Source organism: Temnothorax curvispinosus, unplaced genomic scaffold (assembly GCF_003070985.1).
Source record: "Temnothorax curvispinosus isolate PA1 unplaced genomic scaffold, ASM307098v1 QBEX01013138.1, whole genome shotgun sequence".
Lineage (NCBI taxonomy): Eukaryota > Metazoa > Arthropoda > Insecta > Hymenoptera > Formicidae > Temnothorax > Temnothorax curvispinosus.
The window spans coordinates 1,190,879-1,205,798 of NW_020222918.1; the positions used below are offsets into that span (position 1 = coordinate 1,190,879).

The following is a 14,920-nucleotide window of genomic DNA, read 5'->3' on the forward strand; positions in this document are numbered from 1 at the left end:
GACCCTGCGGGCGTACACACGCGTGCGTGGACGGAATAAGAAACGGAAAAAAGAGAGCTGGGCGAGGAGAAAGAGAGAGGAGAGGATATATCGCGCGTATATGTATGTGTGTGAGTGTGTGTGTATAACCAACTAACGTCGTGTATGCCAACGCACAACAATGTGCGCGTATTGTCGAGCGGATTCTCGGAATTTTCGACGTCGGTCCAAGAATTATCGCGCGCTCCGATACTCACCGACGGTATCGAAACGCAAACAAATACTGAAGTAGTGTATAAACATTAGAAACCGCGATTGTGTGCCGTTGTGTCAGACTCGTTCGAGAAGTGCATCTCTTTTCTTCCGCGAGATTATTATACGGGGAGAAATCGCGACCGATTTGTCAACTCTGTAACGAGCGTAACGCGTCCCAGTTTATACAGGGCACACAGAGTGAAGTCTCACGAGAACGCACTTACGACCGATTGAAGATCGATTCACTGACAACTGAAGCGACGACTAGAAGATTACATAAGATAAAAATCCGAGAGATTCGAAAGGAGCGTTCGAGAAAAGGTGACACGAATATCCCTTGGGAAGCGAAAGGGTTATCAGGAACAAACTAGAGAAGAGTGACTAGAGAGTCGGGACGGCGCGCTAACGTCGGTACGGCACTGGTCGGTGAGATGCTGTTGAATGGGCAGCGGCCTATTGGCTGGTCTCGGGTCACGTGCACATCGCTAGACATTCATTCTCCCCTCGCAACTGGTCCGCGTATAATTTGCACACGCATGCCTCGGCTGCGCGCGACCGCCGTCGCCGTCGCCGTCACCGATATGACAAGCCCGTTCTACACAATCGCGAAGGTGTATACACGAGCACCTGAACACGTTAAGGTGGGTTCAGGCGAAGAACGCGAACGAACACGAACGAACGCGGATGGCATCGCGAGCACGAACGAATTTATGTCAACGAATCTGTTCCGTCCCTCGACAAGGTGCGTCAAGGGAACGGAGATCGTTCTCGATCGTTCGTCCTTACTAGCTTGGTCTGGATCCACCTTTACCACGGTCAACAATAAGATGGATAAGGGGCGAAACGCGAGGAGCCGCAAATCGCTTTTACGACACCACGAGAACGCGCGCGAGGAAGATCGTCCGCAAATAGCGCGTGGCCTTTTAACCCTTATCCTTACGGGAGACACGAGTTTACACGAGAATTACGGTAGAAATATATACATTGTAAAAAAAATTATATATATGTATAAAATTACGTACAAGTGCGTCATACGATTTATAACAAAAATATATACGTTTTCGTCATACACGATATTTATTTGCAATGTAATTTTTTATTGCATTCCGAGAAGAATAGTGTCAACTCAAAAATTTACAATTTTTAGGATAAAAAAACATTTTTAATTAAATTTTTTTTAATTGTAAAATAACTAACCCAATTGTACAATCACGATATTGTGATATAATAAAATTTATTTGCTGTTTCTTGAAAAGGTCTGGGGTGATTCACTTGTCAATTCACTTATTATGACACTATTCATCCAGTGACTGCAACGATCCGCAACCATAGAGATATAAGAATAGAGTGCGCGAGTCATATGCTAGCACGTAAGAGGCTGCGATATAGGAATAGAAAAAGAACGCTGCATATAGGCCCTTTCTGTCTTTGTCTACGCGTGCATGCGAAACAAAGACAGAAGGGGCCCATGCGCAGCTTTCTCTTTTTATTCTGCGCAGCTTTCTCTTTCTATTCCTATATCGCTTTTTCAGCTCGCTCGCGCACTCTATTCTTATATCTCTATGTCCGCAACATAACCGGTTTAAAAGAATAACTCCTGCCCCATGCAGGGAATGCCACAGGTCACATTTTAGGCATATACTTTTCATGGGCTTAACTCAAAATCAAAATTTAAGTTGTGACATTCTTCTAGGGATGCTTTATATTTTTACAGTTTAAGTAAACGTTTGTTTTCTCGTGCAACTACAGCCACGTAGAATCCTAACGTTGACTTGGAGAATTTAGGGATCGAATCCACCTTTAAAAATTACATCGGTAGTCGATTACCGTGCCGAGTTATTCGCGCGATTGTCGTACCTCCCGCGGGATCTATCGGGATGGATTCGAGACGATTTGTGGAGTCACGATCGGCTTACTCGAAGATTACGAGGCGGGAGCGCGCGAAGCGCGGCCAATAGTAAATTATATAACATCGCCTCGCTTATTCCGTACATGCGTGCGTAGGACGATTACGAGCGTCCATGACGTGCCGGTTCCCTTTTCCCCTTCGGTCCCCTCTTCCTTTTTTTCTCCTCTTTCATTGCTCGTTGCACACCGCGGGCGCGCGCGTATCGATCGCTATTTAAGTCGCGCGAGTAACCAGTCGTGGCCGCGGGTCGCAAAAGGATTCCGAAGTCACCGCCGCGTATCGGTGGATCGTTAAGGAGCCGCCAACGCGCTCAGAGCGCGTAATAGTCAAGCGCTTGTTCGTCGATGTCGTTGCAACAGCAACGGATGAATGAAAAGTCACGAATAGCGAGACAAAGCGAGCGAGAGAAGGAGACAGAGAGAAAGAATTGGATTAGACGACGCGTGGCGATGCAGCGCGTAATCGCCGCCGGTAGCATCGATTATTTTTTTTTTTATTTGACACGAATCGATAGATAAAAATGATATAAAGAGAGAAAAAGAAAGGCGTGAAAAAAAAATTGAAATTATGGGACAGACTAAATGAATTCGATATTTTGTCATCTCTGTCACTCTTAATATTAATATTTACGGGTTATAAATGCAGTTATATTTCAGAGCAAAAGGAAGACACGTACTGATTATTACAGTCAGTTTTTCAACATGATTATACCTGCTGAAGCTAAAAGCTGTGTTCTCATGTGACTAAATCGATATTAATTTAATGCTACTACTATGCTTATAAGCATCAAACCTCTTTATTGTCAAGAAATTGGTCGCAAAAAATATCACCTCGAATAACAGTTTTAGAGTAAAAGCCACTTTAAATATGTAACGCAATCGCAATGAATAATTTCTTCAGAAATCATGGAAAAATAATATAACCTATAAATAAATATAATTTTATACTTGCAGGATATGCCTCTCGCTTGTGAGTTACGAATAACATATTGAATTCATAATCAATAAATTTTAAATATGGATAAAATCGTGATTAGATAAATGTTGAAAAAATTATGAGCTCACTTCATCCAGAAATTTTAAGATTCGTTTCGAGGTTTCCTTATTCTTATCGAATCCAACAAATTCACTTAGCGTTTATTTCAAACTTGAATAATTTTTCAAGTCTTAAGATCCAGCTTTCCCTATAGAAGCAGAATAAGAGGAAAGATGTGAGAGAGGATAAGACGTCGCAAACGCAAATATGTCACTAACGGCAACGGGCATTCCGATTGCCACTTTAAACCAACATGCTCACGTGCCGCGATGACAAACCCGGAAAAAACGAGATCAAGAAAAAGAGAGAGAAAAAGAGAGAGATAACTGACAACAGCCGGTGTTTACAGTTGCTGTCTTTTCGAGTGGTGTTTATGGCGGACCTCACGCGGACTCCGTTAACTTATCTTAACGCGTCCGCTTCGCGCGAGGAGCGCGATTATACGCTCGCGTTTATCTCGATATCGCGAGGAAGACGACGCTCGTGTCAGGGTCCTTAATGCGATTTCTTTCTCATCGTCTTATGTTACGCGCTATCCCCCAGTAACGGCACGATTCCACATTTATTTCCCGCGAAACGTGACTCTATTAGGACTCAAATCGTACCCGTCATTAACAAAGGCCTCGTCGTTAACAAAGCTATCTCGATCGCAGTTTTGCACCGCTATCTACGTTCTATGATGAGAGAGAGAGAGAGAGAGAGAGAGAGAGAAAGAGAGAGAGAGAGAGAGAGAGAAAGAGAGAAAGAGAGAGAGAAAGAGAGAAAGAGAGAGAGAGAGAGAGAGAGGAGAGAGACGGGGAGCGATGCGATAAAAGTACTCCAGAAGGTATCTTCGAGGTAGCAATCGTGGTACTGGTCGACGATTGGTGGACGACAGTCGATCGTCTTCTGCGATATTCACCTCCGCACCGCACCCCGTAATCAGTCGCGCGGAGGCCCAGACTGCCCGGCAGCGGTATCATCACCCCATCTCGCACGCTATTATTATAACCGACGCAGAATCAATCGAAAGTCGCCGTACACACTTGCGTCATCCCGCGTATCTCCCTCCGTTACTCCGCTTATACTCGCGCCGGTTAACACGTTTGCGTCGTCGTTCCCGCGCATTTCCCGAGCTGCGACTACGAGGCGTTTACGACTCACAGATGCCAAGACTGAGTACACGAGAATAGTTCGTATACGGCAGCAAAGTTATGCTTCAGAAGGTTCAGGGGGAATTGTATATTCGGTTGGATCAAAAAATTTATTTCTTTTTCTCGAGAAACGCAGCATTTTAATAAATATCCTCGCGGAGCATCCTTGCGTATAAAAATTCCCTAAATTAACACAGTAGGTCGTTCACCTTGACCAAGTCCCGGGTCAGAGACCCGTCCTCTATAAACCTCTCAACTTTCGTTATTGTACATGAATATTTGTAAACATGGAGAGGATCTGGTTTTTGTGCCAACAATGAAATAACATGATTTCAACGATTGTTTCAAAAATAATGTACAACATGGGGCCATGTAATCGTAGAAGTATGCGTATTCAAAGAACAACTTCATTATATAGCTCTAAACTGGAATCTATTAGACCCCGATTCAACTAGTGTTTCATATCAAGCGTATATTTTAAATTGAGAAATTTTAACTGTGTTGGCAGAACTTTGCTCTTCGCATTTTACTGCGTGCTCGTTTTGCTTCTTCCAATTGCTTGCCAGAATTGCCGCGCGAGCAAAGCGTATAGGAAACTGGGATCCCCAGCACGAGGAAGGTAACTAAAAACAAAGCGTTAACGAGAGCAACGAATATCGCGAAGATCTTTTGCGAGGCCAAGTTGTCGTCGGCTTGCTTTCAACAAGAATGAACACCATTGAAACTGATGCGTATAAAAGGAGCAACAAAAAAGTAAGTATCGCTACACAATTTCAAATCACAATTGAGACGACATCTTTTACGGAGATGTCATTTTATTCATCCAAAATCAGTTATTTTCTTCACGGTAAAATCATCCTTTTTATATTTATATGAAATTTTGAAACACGTATTTCAAAATCGATCGCCACGATTTCTCGTAATGTAATATCCAATTTATTAGAAAGTAATCACTAATATTACCCTTCTACATTATTACTAGTATTAGTAATAATGAAAATTTTAAGTGACTTTTATCGCATCTGTTCACTAACAGATTGTTCGAGACTTCTTTGAACGAAGGTCAAAGAGTCTCGTGGGCAAACTGTCGCATGATCGAGACATTAACGAGTATTACACTCTTAAGTGAGTATTAGTATGTTAATTAAGTAATACACTATTTTCCTTGCGTAAAAACTATACTCACGCATGGACTCGTGCCATAATGGAGGGGCTTTTTCGAGGGAACGGCCAGCGCAGCGTAATGTCATTTGTTTAATCATCCATCGTGGGGGGAGGAGAGATATATATGGCGGCACACCTCAATTGAAACGCGTGATCGAAGCGTGTACTATGACGTTCGAGGTAACACCGAGGGAAAACTATTTTCACTGCTCGCCATAGCGCGAACCGAGTGCGAGTGTGCGAGCTTTGAGATGAAAAGGCTCATATCTCATATGTTCATCTTTAGTAAATGTTGCGCGAAATATTCCTGCTTCAAACGTAAGGGGAAATATATTGTGAAGAATATGCGCGCACCTTCTGCATTCGGATAACAGAATGTTTGAGTAGTAAAGTCTTCGAATAATGAAAATTCAAATAAAAGGGGAAGATTCTATTATTGCACGTATCGTCCGTATATATTGCGGAATACAATCTCTGCGTATGAGAGAATCTACGAACGGCGACGTGTCTTATAAACTGAATGAAACAAATCATTTAAATACTTTCATTAATCGCTGTATTTGTCTCTGAATCATGTTTTATCTTTTATCACGAACCGTTTAAACACTTTCATTAATCAACGCGCCTGTGTTTTCGAATTATCGTCTATCACAGAAAAACTTAAAAAGACGATTACACATTTTACGATCAGAGAATATTTTTCTTAATCATATTACGTAAAAATACTATGTGGAACTCGGAGCAGAAGTGTACCAGGTATATCTGCATAATTTAGGTCACTTTGACATAAATATTCGCTTTAAAATGCGCCTTTATATCTCAATCGAACTGTTATAAATGATAAGTAATCATCTCGGTCATTTCATTTGATAATTGTTAAGTTATTCAGTTCTCGAGCATTCGTTTTATTTATGTGCTAGAAAGTCGCAGGCACGCGGTCATATCGTTACTGTCACAATTATACGCTGTTTTTTGTCGATATCTTTTCGCGCGGTCGCAAAGTTGATTATGGACAATATCTATCGTCGGTTTATAACTGCAGAGCGAAAAAATATATCGCCGTTTTATCGACTTCGAAAAATTATATCCGCCAACTATACCGGAGAAATGCGAGAGCGTTGGAACAAGATTAAACGATATTCCAACAACGGTGGACATGATATTTTTAAGTGTGACATTTCACTTGAAATAATAGATCAAGCGTGGTGAAAGCTCATTTCGCGATAACGTACGGTCATCTATTCAAAAGTTTTTAGCCAAAAAACGTGACGATTTAAACAAATTAAAATGTAACTCCGAGCGAAAAACGTAATTATACAGGGCAATCGCGTTTGCTGACGTTTACGCTCTCAATTATTGACACGTCATTTTAACGTACTCGAGTACGACTAACGTTCAATCGTAGTTTTTTTTTCTTTTTTTTTTCCCCCAGGAATAGTAATGGAGCGTGAGTCATAATGAGGTAGGTATAGCAACGAGTTATGACTACCTACTACGGAATTTCCGCTCCCCTCGTTGCGCAAATCATCCATTGATAAGGATATTGTCATGCAAATTTAATTCATGATAGTATATTTGCACTGGAAATGCCGCGAAGTCTTTTGGTACCCGGAGCATTATAAATTTTGACACAAATCTGCGCTCGGCATCGCATTCCAAGATTTTTTTTGCCGATATCTAACTTCGTAATGCGAGAATCTAGTCAAACAGCGAGTCACGAAAATGCAATCCAGTTATAGCGAAAAATCTGATAAATTTATTAACGTAAAATCGCGATAAAAAAAGTTGCTTTAGTAAAAAATGTAAGGACGATTGCAATTTCGCATTTCGAATTCGCCAATTTTGTCCGATCGATTGGTCTATCGCTTATAAATTATGTCACGACCACAAACAAGATTGGAAAAAAAGACAAATTATTCATTTTATTCTGCCAATTCACCTGATAACTGATCGTAACTGATATCATAATTAAATAAAAGTCCACCGTTCACGTAAAGTCCGAAATTATCGAATATCAATGCTGAGATTTTGTTTTACAAGCCAAGAGTTTTTTCATATCTTATTGTTAAAGACAGATCCAGACCGAGCAAAGAGCGCGTGAACGGACACAAGTGAAATAACTAACTTCAATGAGCGTGCACAACGTCGCGAATACAAACGAGTCCAAATTCACATCAACGAACATACCGGTTCCTATCTCTTTGATGCGTCAAAGGAAAAGCGCTCGTTGCATTCGTTACACGTTCGTTCGCGAGTGCTCGCTCGCGATCCGTTCCGTCCTTGCTGAGCTCGTGGCCGGCTCGGATCCGCGCGTTGACGCGCGGACGATACTTATTCGCGACAATACCTGCCGACGACGACACGAGCGGACACATACGCTCGTATCTGAAAATATTTCATTCAATGCGCCGTACGTACGGCATGTGCCAACCATTGACCGTGGACGATGTCTAGCGCGCGTCTATAAGCCTAGCCTGTCGTCTATTAAAAGAGTGCTCGGCTGCAATCTTGCGATTACACGTACCTGCCGTGTGCGCTCGCGACGCACCACCGACGTACAACAGCGTTACGCGCGCGCGGGTATGTGTTATATGCGTGTGAACGCGCTTGCGCGCGCGCAAATATACGCATGTATGTGTGCGCAAGCCACGGCGGTTGCGTGTTCGCGGGCGTCTCGACGCGTTTCCTCGTGGCCTTTGTGAGCGTCGCCGCCCGCCCGGTTAGCAACAGATTTCACCAGGATCGGACGAGCCGTCAAATAAGAAGGACCCCGGGGCACCCCGTGGCCTAGAGAAGGAGGAAGCGAGAGAGAGTGAGAGAGTAAGAAAAAGAGAGCTCTAATCCGCTTTATTCCGAGCGAAGATGTGGGTAACACGAATCGATCTGCGAATACGGAACGAAGAAGGCAGGCGCGTCGCTTGACAATTCCCGGTTAATTCTCTTTCTGATGATGAAACGACACTCCGCAAGTCGATCATTAAGAATACGAACGCGAAAAACAACCGGCCTTCGTGAAGGACATAACGTTACGTTTTACATGCCTCTTTATTCTCGTAGTAAAAGTGTAAAAGACTGACAATTTGTCGAGAAAACCATTTTAAGTAAAACAATTCGTATAAATATTTTTTTAGATCTATAAATGTGAGCACTAAATGTTAGACATTTATCAATGCTATAATAAATTTATAATTCAAATAATAATATTAATTATTTAGCAGATTTAGCTAGAACTTAATTTCAATTTTGAGAAGGCAAAAGAAAATAAAATTATAAGAAATATTAAAATTAGTTACAATGAAAAATATCTCGCGATTTAAATATATTCTTTATTTTAGTGTCGAAGCTTTTATTTATGAAAACTTTACCATATTAAAAGTCTACTTATTGTTGGAAAGGTCACTGCTTATTGTTAGAATAGTATCTTACAGCTATTTTCATTATTCAAAAATTTTTTTATTTGTCTCCAGCAAGTGATTAATATTTTACACTCGTTATGAAAGAATGATACAGTGTCTGGATATATGTAATATCTAATAAAATTATATAAATAAATTAGCTAACATAATATCCAATAAAGTTAAATGAATAAATATACAATTAAGGAGCCATGTGTATATAAATTATATATAAAATAAAATATCTCCTTTTCCCAGCGAAATGTTTCTGATTTAAAGATTCTCCATTCAAATTTAATCAATTCTTCGCTTTATCATGTCACCTACAAGTGTCAGGTATTCAGGTGTAGAACATTCGCTCGTTTATCTCCAAAGCAGAAAATGACACTGATTGTTTTAGCTCGGGACTACAGGTATAATGCTTTCCGAGAAATCGAGAGACGTCGTCTCACGTCAAGTACTCGGGGATAATATCGGGACAAATGACGACGAGGGGTGCCTCTCGCGTAGATTCGGTTCGACCTCGCGGAGATTCCGCGGAAGAAGATACACACCTAGCTTCTCGATGCGTCAACGTCGTCGGTTTTATCGTACGTGGGGACGGGGGAAAGGGGGGGGGGGAGATTGCGACCACCTAGTTCGTCGCTCGTGCGTGCTGCATCGTTGACCCGTGCACAGCGAAAGTTCTTTTGTTCGCCGATGAATCAAGATCCCATGCGCTTACGCGATTCGCATTTGCGAAATGCTCTACATAAGGGCGATACGTCGTAATGTATCGTGTGTAACACTCGCTTTGGTGCTCGTGCGTCGAACAGGATCTCATCATCTGTCACCCTTCATGACTATTCCCTCACTTTTGATATCGTTTACTATATAATTTCCGTCCATGTACACATATAAAGCAAAAATAAAACAAGGTAGAAAGTCAGACCGTTCTTTAAAACGTAGAAAAATCGTGGGAAAAAATTCTTCGCCAAAACACGATTTCATTATCATTATTTAACAATGTTCAAAAAATAACAGAAAAATTAAATATTTTAAATAAGATATTCTTATCCAAAAAATATATTTTTATGTATGATAAGTAAAATGATACAAATAATATATAAATATATAATAGATATGTATAAAATAAATAATAAATAAGATACATTTTCTTAAATATATCTCTTCTTTTCCCTATGAAATATTTTTTATGTATATATGTAAAATATTGTTCTGATGGTAAAGAATTTTTTTCTGATACACTCTCATCAGCAACTATCTGACTATAAGCCTTTATTTATATACGGCATACATGCCCGGTGATACTTAGAACCCTTAGAACCGATGACGTTTAGCGCAAAGAGTACGAGCTTGGCTGTCGGTGCCCGGCGCACACTCCGCGCACGTCACCCTTTCTCTGTCTCTCTTTCTTTCTCTGCATCTCTCTCTCTCTCTCTTTCTCTCTCTGATTCATCCGCGATGCCGGGGCCGGGCTCTCATAAACGCGTTCGATCCCGTGGAGCTCACGTGCCGTAAATTATTCGGTGAGAATAGGAGAGGAGCTGTGTCGTGACGCATGCGCCGGCACGCTCGATGCAGAAATTAAATCTGCGACGAGGATCGTCCGCGATCCAAATAACTTGTCACGGAGAAACAGGTTTCTACGGGGGTCGCACACGTGCGCACTCGCCCGCGCGTGCGCGCGCGCGCGCACGGACAGACGGTGGTGCATATTGTATAGATATTCCCAAATAGACGGTCCCCGATTCCGTACCACGGAATTTTCTCGGTAAGAAGGATAATCGATCTCTCGAATTCTTCTAATCTGATGAGTTCTATTATCGAAATGCTAAAATATGATTAAATCATTAACGCGATAATATAATTTCATTATATAATCCGATCGAAAGTAAGACGTATCAAATGTTAAAAGTGGACGTGTCGGTTGGGAGTTTTAATTCCTCGCTATAATACCACGATTAATCGTTTCTTAATCCATGCATAAATTACAGATTCAATTAAGACACAATTAAATTGTTGTAACGTCAAAGCGTGAAGCCTTTGCGAGAGACTAAATCGGGAATCAGTTTGTCTGCGGTTTACAGCCGCCGCGGAGTCAAAGCGTAGTGGAAATCTTTTCGCGCGGTCCAGAAGCGAAAATCTCAAAGTAATCTAATCCACGGGCGTTTACGCGCAATTAGCGGCGTTAAGTTGGGCGGCGATTACGGGGCGAACCGCGAAACGCGGCCCGGGCCGGGCCGCAGAGGCGGATAACGATCCGCGAGTATTTACGTCGCCGGTTGATTAAAACGATTCCGACGGTCGTCTACCTCCTGCCCCGATGTCTATTTTCAAGTAGATCCCTGCGTAACTCGCGTGGTCAGCGCATTTACATTTTGAATTTACAGTTCGCACACGCATGCACGCACGCACGCACGCCACGTCACGTCACGTCACGTCACGCGTGCGGTTTCGCGTCAGCCGCGCGTAACACGGAGAACCTAATTGCATTTTCACCTACGCCTTCAACCGGCGAACGATCGTCCGTTTCTAACGCTTTTCCCTTTTTCCTTTTCCTACCTCTCCCCTTTCCTCTCTCTCTCCCCCGCGCGCCGACGGCATGACGAAATCGAGCGGTCAGTGCGCTTCGAAAAGATTGAAAGAAAAAGGGATTGCTCGCCCGGTTGTATACAATAAGCCTGAACCCTGTCTCAAAATCTATCCTGACGATTTCTTTGATTTTATAAACGGTTTATATTAAATCGTATAATTTATTTATAATGAAACGGAAAGTTTCAAACATAGAAACAAAACGCATTTTTTACATTTTTTATTTAAACTGCTTATTTGTAATTTTGGTTTTTTAGATTTTTTAAAACTAATAATTTTAATAGATCTAACAGATTTTAAATACGTTCAAGATTATGTATAAAACTCTTAGATTTCATGCATATAGTCGCGGTATTATTTTTCTTGCCCTGCACACGTAATCGCCGGAAATTATACAATAATTAGTAATAATATAGGTATAATAATATAAACATAAGTGTGATTACAGAAAATGATCGTTCATTCATTAAAATCTTTGTCATACCTTGTTTCATTTATCCTCGTTGAATTAAAAAATTTGTTTTCTGATGCAAACAGTCGGATAATAAGCGATAATGGACCGCTATTTAAATTGATCACCGCGTATCGGCGCTTGCTCCTGCAGAAGAACAATGATTAAGTATCAGCGTCAACCTTGCAATGTAAGAAAATTCGACGCGTTCGTCATAACACGTAGCCATTTTTAACGTTTTTTTTTATCCGAGCCGTTGCTCGTCGCGTTATCAGCGGCGACGCGTATAATTCCCGACAGCAGCGCAACGAGACGCGATCCGCAAGAGTGAACTTTTCCCATTGTGTTACGCGAAAGCGACTCTCGCGCACGCACGTCTTAATACGGAAAGGGGGGAATCGGCCGAGGCTCACGCCGCCGCGTGCAACGCGATCGACGACGTAACGCCGCGCGCGTTTCCCTTTCCCTCTCGACCTTATCCGCGATTCAGCGACGAGAGTCGGAGGAGCGCACATGTTCCGCCGTCGTCTCTCAGCCGGATCGTCGATTCCCCGGTCGATCGATCGACCGACGACGAATGGACGATAAGACGCGTTCCACGACGATCCGGCGCGACCCGGTTGTCGTGACTCGGCCCGGCCGTGGGGATCATCGTCTCTCCTAAACAAAGAACTCTAGCTGACAACACGCGGCGACCCTGACTCCGTTCCTTATTACGATCTACGGTAACTACGGTATACGAATATATAGGAAGACGAACGTATCTCTCACTTGGTTGCGCGCGCGAATATGCGCGTTTAATTCTACACGTTAACTCTCACGATTGTAAAATCATTATTTATTATTATTATTATTAAGAAAATTGTTTCGTTACATTTTACGATGGACGTTTGAATCCTTCTCTCGAGAGTTTTCCAACGATTCAATTTAAAGAATAAAGATAAAAATGAAAAAACGCAACTGAACTCGCGCGCGTTGAACTAATTGACGTTAAAACGAAAAAAAGGCACGTTCGCGCACAACCAAATCTTGAACTTTCCCTCCTCCCCGCTTCTTCTCCTTTCGCTCTTCTATCTACATAAGGAAATTTCAGCCTGGGGGTAAGCGACGCGCGGGGAACGGCCGGGGAAGGGAGGGGGGGTCGCGGAAATATTACGGCACACATGAGACGTCTCGCGGCTCGCGGCAACCGTGCCGGCGTATTCACGCGATAATAACGCCTCCGGGGGCCTCTTATCGATACACACCACGTTAAAGAGCCGGCGAGCCAGCGTGCAGCAACTGGCCGAAGTGGCGTATCGATTCGCGGACGCGTCGCCGTTGCCGCGCGCGATTCCCGAGGGATGAACTCGCCGTTGCCACGCGCGTAAACGAGCCGGTGTTACCGAGCGCGAGTCCCGACAAGAGAATCCTCCCCCCCTCTCCCTCCCTCACCCCCGCAAGATCCTCCTCAATCGCGCGATTCGATGACGAAATCGTAGCGCGAATTTTCAGGGTAAAAAGCGTGGAATCGAATAAAGAAAAATCGAGTAAAAATAAGAAATAAAGAAACGAAAATCGATTCGCTCCGAGATTTAAAATCAATTAATTACGATTCGGGAAAGTCTCGCGTGGTTTTCCAAATACTCGAGAATACACACGTTCGCACACTTTTCGGGTTCCAACCACCGGTGGAATAACCTTTCGTCGTTTTGCAAGTGTTCTCGATCCTCTATAGCGAGTCCTACGAGACTTCAAAATAATGTAACACATTTGTTTGTCGTTGTTAACTTCGGGTAATACGTCGCTGTATCGTTAGGTGCCATAGTGACCTATTTTTGAAAACGCGCCAGTCAAACAAGCGAGACAAACACACGCCGAGAGAGGCGGATGCGTATCCGAAATCATATGATCTCTCTCTCTCTCTCTCCCTCTCTCGTTTTTCCTTTCCTTTATTTTTAAAAACACCCTAACCCGTCGCACGGATCTATTTAATTAACGATCGCAGAACGGATCGTCCCCCGCGCGAGCATTAAACCCCTTTTCACTCCAGATAAACAGACGACTGTCCTCCGAGGGGAGAAGGGAGGACTCGTCCGGCGGAGAAAGGACAAAGAGAATCGCTCGCGAATCTCCCATTCTTTGACATTCATGAAAATAATTCATAGAAGGTTAAAGTCATGCGTCTCTCCGTCACGCGCGCAGCAGCAATGATGACAAGAAGGGTCGACTCCCCGAACTCCCTCATCGCGGGCATAAACATTTCCGTCACCACTCCGACGTCCGACCCGGAATGGTCGAATCCGGTAACGAGGCGGCGGAAGGAGCGGGGGACGAAGGGAGGTAGGAGCGGAGGAGCAGGAGGAGGAAGAGAAGAAAGTAAGATGCGAGCGCTTCAGCGCGTCCCTCCATCCCGGAGGAAGGGAGGGAAAGGGTTGCAAAGTCCTGGGGACGTTCTTTACCTGTAGGCTCCGCGGCGACGTGATCGCCGGTCCGAACAAAGGCGAGGAAACCGGCGCTTTGACTCGTCGTTGCTGTTGCCGTCGCTGCCACCGCCGCTGTCGTCGTCGTCGTCGTCGTCGTCGTCGTCGTCGTCGTCGCCGTCGTCGTAGTCACCAAGGAAGGAGGAAGAAGCGGAGGAAGAGGGGGAGAGGAGGGGGGAGGAGGAGGAAGAGGTGGAGGAGGAAGAGACGGCCGAGGAGGTGACGGAGATGAGAAGGAGGAGGAAGCGAAGGAGACGACGGGCAAGGAGGTGGAGGAGGTGATCGCCAAGGAGTAGCAGCAGACGATAGGAGCTGATACACTCGTCGTTCCGGGCACCGCGACGGCGCTGCTGTCGTCGTCGTCGTCGTCGCGTAGCACTCTCCTCGCTTGGAAACCACTATCGTAGCACCACCGCACCTTCCTCCATGTTGCCTGCACGCGAATTCGACGAAGGGCGCCACTGAGCATTGACGCGCACACACCAGGAAGAGAGCCACGCGTGCCCCGAGAGCCCGCGGAGGAAACACAAACGAGCGCCGAG

General features: G+C 43.8%; 1 protein-coding gene across 5 annotated transcripts in view; it reads right to left on the minus strand.

Moving 5' to 3' along the window:
* LOC112463374 (putative transcription factor capicua) overlaps positions 1-14,513 on the minus strand; it is a 48,720-nt gene extending 34,207 nt beyond the window's left edge. For all 5 annotated transcript variants that reach the window (XM_025029779.1, XM_025029781.1, XM_025029780.1 and 2 more), the window contains exon 1: positions 14,358-14,513. The gene's annotated coding sequence lies outside the window, so the exon portion shown is untranslated. The remainder of the gene's footprint in view (positions 1-14,357) is intronic.
* Positions 14,514-14,920: the final 407 nt, after the last annotated feature.